Source organism: Lolium rigidum, chromosome 5 (assembly GCF_022539505.1).
Source record: "Lolium rigidum isolate FL_2022 chromosome 5, APGP_CSIRO_Lrig_0.1, whole genome shotgun sequence".
Lineage (NCBI taxonomy): Eukaryota > Viridiplantae > Streptophyta > Magnoliopsida > Poales > Poaceae > Lolium > Lolium rigidum.
The window spans coordinates 178588916-178598045 of NC_061512.1; positions in this window are offsets into that span (position 1 = coordinate 178588916).

A 9130-nucleotide genomic window follows, 5' to 3' on the forward strand; every position below is an offset into this window, starting at 1 on the left:
TTAATGGGCTTGCTTTGGTGGATGGTGGGATTGCAATTCTCCAATATGCTGATGATACTATTTTGTTCATCCAAGATGATCTGAATAGTGCCATTAATCTCAAGCTGCTACTACACTTATTTGAAGTCTGGGCTGAAAATCAACTTTGAAAAAAATGAAGTGCTCATGATCCAACCTGATGATGATAAAATGCATCAGTACACTGAGTTGTTTAAATGTCAAACTGGCTCCTGGCCCATAAAGTATTTGGGCATCCATGTGTGTGCAAGGAGAACAAAAGTGGCTGAAATGAAGTTTGTGGAGGATAAGATGAAAAAAAGGGATGGAAGGCTGGATGGATAGTGCCACGTCTATTGGTGGCAGAGTTACACAAATTGATGCATGTCTATCTAATAGTGTTGTTTATCAAATGTCTTTGAGGTTGCTTCACAAAACGAATACTGAGGGGCTGGAGAAACCAATCAAAGGTTTCTTGTGTGTAGTTAATGGAGGGAAAAAGAGATACCATCTGGTCAAATGGAAACACATTTGTATACTCAAATGCAAAGGGGGCATGCGTATAAAAGAACTTGACCAAATTCAATATTAGTTTGATGTGCAAGTGGTGGTGGAGACTTGAAAAATATAAAGGGTTGTGACTAGATTTCATGTGGAGGAAATACTTACAAAATTCATGTGTTTCCTTTGCTAGTCAAAACAAAAAGATTCTGCCATGTGGAATGATATGTTACATATCAGAGTATCTCAGTGGTAGGAAAATGGCAGTGGGGTTGGCAAAAGAACACATTTCTGGGGAGATTCCTGGTGTGGTTTTACACCTCTGAAAGAAAATTTTCGAAAGTTGTTTGAGATCTGTAAGGAGCGGGATCTGACTGTTGCTGCTGTTGCAGATGTCAACTGGAGATTCACCTTTAGAAGAATATTGCCCAATGATCAGCAAATTCAGATGGATGGTTTGGACAGGATTCTGTGTTCCATCAATCTCAACTCCACATCTGATAGGCCTCTGTGGAAATGGATTAAGGGTGGCATTTCAGTGTGAGATCTCTTTATAAGTAGCTCTGCATCAATGGGATTGATAGATCTTTTAAACACCCGTGGAAAGCTAAATTTCCCCTGAAGATCAAGATCTGGCTTTGGTTGATCTGGCATAATGCCATAGCTACAAAAGACAATATTGTCAAAAGGAATTGGATAGGGAATACAAAATGTCTGTTTTGTGATGAAAATGAAACCATCCATCATCTCTTCTTCACTTGTGTTGCAGCAGCAAATATGACTGGAGATGTGTAGCTAGCTGAATTGGTGCAACAAGCAGACCTACTTCCTTTTCTCCGTTCTTCAGGTGGTTCCCGCGTCATATCCCTATCAGTCGCAATGTTCAGATTACCGGCATAGCTGCCATTTGCTGGGAAATTTGGAAGCTGCGCAACAGAGCTTGCTTCGACGGAAAACTCATTAAATCTCATGTGGATCTAATATGCTATTTTGTTGTCTTCATGAAATATTGTGCAGTTTCAATAATGCGCTGCAGATCAGGAGGCTCTTCACGCAGGTGATGAATCTCTGGTTGCGGTGGCCATGGCGGCGCGCGAGGAAAATCCTTCTGCTAGCAACAAGTGGAACATCTTCTCTGATCCATGATGCTTCTGATGACCAAGACACAAGTGGAAAAATACCTCTATCTCTATGAGATGATACCAATTCTTTTTTCATGTCTAGCAATCTCCCAACTTGTTCAATCCGGGGGTTGCTCTAGTGTCTTTAGCTCTTTCCTGCTTAGAACCTCTAGTTGATTTACTGCTTCCTGGACTTGTGTTAAGAGGAAGCCCTTCACGTTGGCAGCTAGCAGTAAGTGGAGTTTAACTTTCTTTGTTGCACATGGATGCTTTTTATTACTCCTTCCGTTATGCCCAGTAATGGAAGCCAATCCTGGGTTTCATGTGAATATTTTTACCGTTCATCCAGTTCTTCTCCGGCTGGAAATGGAACTCCGTGCGCTGCCACTACAGCATCACATTGGTCCAGTCGTAGGCGCGGCCGCCAACATGAAGCACCTGGGTAGTGGACTTCTCGGACACGTCCAACACCACGATGCGGGTGTCCGACACCTCCACGATGCGGCCCACTGCAGTGACAAGTGATACGTACATATCTATAATTTTTGATGCTCCATGCTTGTTTTACACCAATTTCTATGTGTTATGTTTACACTTCGTTGCACTTTTATATATTTTCCGGAACTAACCTATTGATAAGATGTCCCAGTGCTAGTTTCCTGTTTTCTGCTGTTTTGCATGTCAGAAAAGTTGTACAGGAAATATTCTCGGAATTGGATGAAACAAAAGCTGAAGTTCCTATTTTACTGTAATGAAGATGGAGTCCGGAAGAGAGACGAAGGGGCGCCATGAGGCGGCCACACCTACCCATGGCGCGGCCCAGGCCCTGGCCGCGCCAAGGGGTGGTGTGGGCCCCCGAGCACCCACCGACCTTGCCCTTCCGCCTATTTATTCACCTATTCGGGAAAAACCTAAATACCCGAGCCTCTATCCCCGATAAGTTCCGTCGCGGCCGCCATCGCCGACTCTAGCTCGGGAGGGTTCTAAAACTCTTCCCGGCACCCTGCCGGAGAGGGAGATCATCACCGGAGGCCTCTACATCGCCATGCCCGCCTCCGAAGTGATGCGTGAGTAGTTTATCTCTGAACTACGGGTCCATAGCAATAGCTAGATGATTTTCTTCTCCACTTTATGCTTCATGTTTAGATCTTGTGAGCTGCCTATCATGATCAAGATCATCTTTATGTAATGCTACATGTTGTGTTTGCCGGAATCCGATGAATATTGAATACTATGGTTAAGATCGATTATATACTTGTCATGTGTTATTAGTGATCTTCCATGCTCTCCGTTGCTAGTAGATGCTTTGGCCAAGTATATGCTTGTAACTCCAAGAGGGAGTATTTATGCTCGATAGTGGGTTCATGCCTCTATGCCTCTAGTAATCTGGAAGAGTGACAATAACTTCTAAGATTGTAGATGTGTTCTTGCTACTAGGGAGAAAACAAAAATGCTTTTTCTAAGGATAATTCTATTGTTTACTTTACACACATTGCTTAATGCGATAGTCTGTTGCTTGCAACTTAATACTAAAAGGGGTTCGGATGATAACTGGAAGGTGGATTATTAGTCATAGACGCGGTTGGATTACGGTCTATGTATTATGTTGTAATCCCCAAATGAATCTCATAGTAACCATCTTGTCATGTATGGTTTTTTATTCTGTCAATTGCCCAGCTATAATTTGTTCACCCAGGATGTTATTTATATTTATGGAGAGACACCTCTAGTGAACTGTGGACCCCGATCCTTTCTTTTACACTGATAAAATGATCCACTGCAAACACATGTTCTGTTTACTTACTGCCAGCACTGTTCTCTTTAATTCCACTGCAAACAAACATCTCTTTCCACACTATACGGTTAATCCTTTGTTTTCAGCAAAACCGGTGAGATTGACAACCTCACTGTAAGTTGGGGCAAAGTATTTTGATTGTGTTGTGTGCATGTTCCATGTTGTTGATGACGCCGGTAGTGCGTCCTGCCACAAGTCAGCTAGCAACACCTTCAGAAGTCACTCCTTTCTCCTACTGGTCGATTAAACCTTGGTTGCTTACTGTGGGAAAACTTGCTACTATGCTCATCATACCTTCCTCTTGGGGTTCCCCAACGGTGTGCAACTGCGAAACATGAACAAGCGTCTGGTCATACGTCGTGGCGGTGTGGTCTTTGAAACACGAGCCGGAGGAGCAACAGAAAGAGCACGGTCCACATGATGGCCGGGAGAAGGGTCGAGGACCTCTTATGATGTGCTCGACCCTTAAGATTGGTCTCAGGAAGGAGCGACACGTTCGTGCACTTGGCGGGGGCGTGGCGGACGTCGAGAAAGGGAAGGAGGAAGATGGAGTTGCGATCTGTTGGAGTTTCTCACCGACAGGAAGGAAGCTATATATTTTTCTTAAGTAGATTTGATTGCTAGATTGATTAAGGCTAACTATGAAAGGGAGCGGTCAGCCGTAGGATTAGGAGAAAGAAATTGATAAAATCCCTAATTTTTATTTGTCTAGTGATCTATTTACAACATACCTTTTATTTGTGGGGGAACTTGTGTGACATCGGATATAGATTAACGGTCTGGATGCTTTTAATGACGACAATAAAACGTGTTGAGTGACAAATAACCAACTTCAATATAATAGTATATAATAGTATAGATATATTAAAATTAAAAATAAAGTTGAAGGCCTCTCAACGACTTTCAAAGGTACCTTCAGAAAATATAGTAAAGTTCACCATCCGTCGCCTCTTTTGCTCCGGGAAAATACTACTACATGCCTTCAGAAACAAAAATAATTCACCATCCGCCTTTTTCTACGGTGCCTTCTTCTATTGCCTTTTTGTACGGTCACACAGTAATTTTCTGATGGTAGTTTTCCAATGGTATATTTTTAACAGTGTGGAATACTTCCATGGTAATTTCCATGCGGTATTTCTTCAACTGTAGCAACTTCAAAAATAATAATATTCCTGTTTTCTCTACCTCTTTTAGCTGATGAAAATACTACTGCTTATCTACGGTATCTCCGAGAAAATAGATATGTATTAAAGTCAAAAAAGTTGAAGGCCACTCAATGTCTTTCTAAGGTACATTCGGAAAAATATACTTAGTTCACCGTCGGTTGCCTCTTTTACTAGGGGAAAATACTACTCCCTTCTTCTACTGTACCTTCGTTTTCTTTTTCGCTATTCGCCTTCTTCTACTGCCTTCTTCAACGGTACCTTCAATGCAGATCTTCAACCTCAATAGTAATTTTCCGATGGTAATGATCCAACAGTAAGTTTTTAACGGTGCAAAATACTTTCACCGTAATTTACATGCAGTATTTCTTCCTCGGTGCATGAAGCTCGCCTCAAAATCACCCTACAAGAATATTAGTACCTTCTTCCGAAAAAGGGAAAAATATTATTGCCTACTTGCGCAGGGAAATATTATTGCCTACTTATATATTTTAGAAATAGTACATAATTAACAGCATCTTCTGTTATGGAAACATACTACTGCATGGACAGTAACTTCTACAGTACTACGTCGCAAAAAAATCTCAACTGTTCGTCGTCTCTTTGAACCAGGAAAAATACTGCTACGTACATTAAAAAATTGGTGGATCATTCGTCATCTCTTTTATTCAGAAAATTACTACTTCCTACTTTAAAAAAATACTCCAGCATTGCTCTCCTTTTTTATTCGAAAAAACATACTAATGCCTTCTTTTAACTAACTTAGAAAAAATACTCCATTATTTCTCACTTTTTTTATCCGAGGAAAATACTATTACCATCTTCTACGGTACCTTCGGAAAATAGTTGATCCACCGCCCGTCATCTCTTTTACCCGGGAAACTCACTATTGCCTTCCTATATATTATCTTCAAAAATAAATTATTATTCCATCTCCTGCCGCCTAGTTCAATCGTTGAAAATATTATTATCTTATTTTGTATGAATTCCGGAAACAAAAAGATCCTCCACTGCCTACCACCTTTTATATAGCCGGGTAAAATACTACTGCCTTCTCTACAATACTCTGAAAAAAACTCAGTCGTCACCTCTTTCAGCCAGTCAACACTATCCACGCTTCGGGCGTTTGTAGCTACATTGTAGTGCGACGCGCACGTTTGGAACCTGGCAACGGGCGAGGTCGACATCTCACGCGTTGAATGCTGCCGCGAGATTAGGACGTAATATAGCCATTATTGAATACAAATCTTTTTTGTCATTTCGATTAGCAGATACACGTGTTTATACGCCGCAGCCTCGTACGCAAGTGGCATGCGATTAAATGCCAGGAAGATCCGTACTCTCCGCATGCATGTATGTCGGCCAGTAATTTTAATGAGCATGCATGCCAGCTTTCCCCCTCCTTCATTAATACCGGTTATTTCTAAACAAACATATAATTAGCAAACACAGTTGCACATGTACACTGCAAAGAATTATCTTAACTAACATCATTTTAGATTGAACCATTCAACAAAAGTAAAGATAATGCCTACTAAACTATTTGGGAATCTAAATTATCAAAATGGTAACAACTGAAGAAAAGAGTCCAAAAGAAAAAGGATTTTATAGTATGCAGGAAATGGAAGTTGCAACTATGACAGTTAACAAATGGTGGACATTTTTAAACACAAATTCTTAAATAATTTTTTGTATGGCGTAGATAGAAAAAAAATCCCTGGTCAAATTTTTTGTACTAGTGGTGCAAAAAGTCAAAAAGGTTAGTTTGGACTAATCCAAAATGAACATTTTTTGTACTAATGGCGCAGAGTGTGAAAATTGTGATTTTGTACTAGTTGAAATCAAATATTTTGTCCTAATGGTGTCCTGTTATAAGAATAATTAACCATTGTCGGAGATACCGTCCCGATCCACCAGGCTTCAGAAAACACAATCTGCCAACAGATAATTTCAATACAGATTATATAATTCATATTTTGGAATTTAGATTGGACAAGAATTCAAATAATTAAAATTATATTCAGATTTTTTTTCACTAGACACCACTCTTTCACAAAACAAACCGAATCTCTGCTTCTAATACAATTTTGAAAAATAATTGTTGTACTCATGGTTCCCTAGTATAGTAGTAATTTTGAGAAACAATTTCTCTATAATGTGTGGAACGTTCTTTGGCACTTGCCAATGGTTATTTAGAGAACACGGTTACATTGGAGGGATTAACTTAGTTAATTAATCATGCCATGAGACATGACACAACCATATACGAGAAATGTACAAAGTTGGCCACTATCCACTAACTGTGATTATGAAGATAAAGCTCATAATTTGAATTTGTAAGATGATAAAAAAATATTGATATTGAAATATATAGAACTTATTTTATTTTATATTCTAGAAATTTGTACCTTAGAACTAAGACTAAAGCTCAAAATTTAGTAATAAATAGACTTTGAAACATTATTTTTAAAATATGAAAAGATACATTGGCAGGTCTCTCCCAATTAATCAATGATGAAAATAGTCAAAATCAATAATTTTGGAACACAAAGTTTTAACACATTTTTTCTATCTATGGGGTAGATAGTAAAAATTACTAAATCATAAATAGAAACCTATTAATAAGTTAATAAATCGATTTCATGCATATTGAGTAATCCTGTTTACGATTTTTCCATACGATGAATATATTTAATTCACCAATTAGTCATCGAGTTCTAGATAAATTCATGAGAATGAGAATGGAAAATCTGTACAAATACAACACACGAGATGACTGAGAGAAACCAAAATGTCAACTCGTCAAGAGAATCGATCCAGGTCTTACACACAAAATGATGTAGCGACCCGAATCTACATGCAAAAAAGAAATTCCTATACTGCCTGCGTCCACTTCACATATAAGGCAGCGAATTACTGCCTGCGTCCACTTCACATATAAGGCAGCGAATTACCAGAGCAAGTCCATGAACATCACGAACTACTCGCTCGAGGAGCTCGTCCTCGTAGGAGGGCCAAACGCTGCCGACGAGCTGCGTCAGTTCCAACTGAGCGCCGGCATGCGTACACCAAGCCACAACACTCGGCGGGCCAAACGTCATGGAGCTTGCGCTGAGGAGCACGGCGGTTGCGGGTGATGGTGGACAGGTGGAGGAGCTGCGCTAAGTGTGTTTGAGCACGATGCCCAGCCGCTGACGCGCGCAACATTGTGCCCGCGTACTCCTGCTCCATCTCCAGCTGCTTGAATTGTCGCCGAGCTTGCTGTCGCGCTGGTGCCCGTCCAACTCGGTTCGGGGGCGGAGGTCGGGTTGCCGGCGTGCGGATGCCGGGGCGGCAGCGCCAGACCTCGATGGCGACGACGGTGGCCGTCTGGCTCGTCCGCTCAGTGCGGTTGAGCGTGGTGCGGCCCTATCGGGCCGGGGATAGAGTTAATGCGGCAGGGGTTAAAGATGTTGTCAGTCGGAGTCTGTACTTCAGAGCATGGGCAGACAGGGAAGTTAATGCTTCAAGTCTAAATTAACGGAAATACACACAATATACCTGATGGAAATACACAAGTTGTCAGATATGTGCTGCTCTCTGATTGGGTGCAGTTTCATCCTGGCGCGTAGACGGATTCCATTAGCTATTTTCGCATTGTAGTGGTACTACATAGTACCTATGTTTTCCCATTGCCTCATTCCTACACAGTGATTTTTGTCCATATTACCCTCTTTTTATCGCTTCACGATCATTCTACCGGTGTAAAGAAAAAATAATATCAAACCATAGCGCTACAATATTAATTTTATGTTACTGGCAATACTTCCATGGCACCAATTTTGCACTACTTCGATAACCCAGGTATCTTAGAGCATCTCCAGTCGCGTACCCCAAAGCATTCCCCAAACCGCACCGGATTGAGCGTTTGGGGGACGTGTTTTGTTCATGCCGCGTTTGGGGGGCATCGCTCCCCAGCCGCGTCCCCCAAATGCCGCCTCCAAACATTTTTTAAAGTTTTTTTAACGGACAATCATTTATCAAATATAACATAAGAATAAATATGTTTGCGGAGATAGTTTTCAAATTAAAATACAACAAACAATAAACAACTAAACAAATATAATAAATAGGGCTAGATCAAGGTGCCGCGGCATTTCCTTTGATCCTCCACAAATGCTCAACGAGATCAGTTTGAAGTTGATCATGAACATTGTTGTCACGGATCTCTGCGTGCATGGTGAAGAAATCAGCAAAATCTGTAGGCAACTCATGATCAACCTCCGCAAGAGAGCCCTCACACTCATAGGGACCAACATGTGTCATGGCATGATTCTTGCGGTCATCCTCGATGATCATGTTGTGCATGATCACACAAGCCGCGACGACGGTGCCGACTCTCAGAAAAGATCAGGCACCCAAATGGCCGGCAAATCCAGCGGCAGCGTAGGGGTGGGAGGCGCAGGAAGGAAGGAGCGACGAGAAAAAAAAGGCGCGAATCAACGGTTTATGCAAATACTCGCCGACATGTGGGAGCCCGCCTCGCTTTTCGTTGTGTCCGCCGTGCCCGGTAC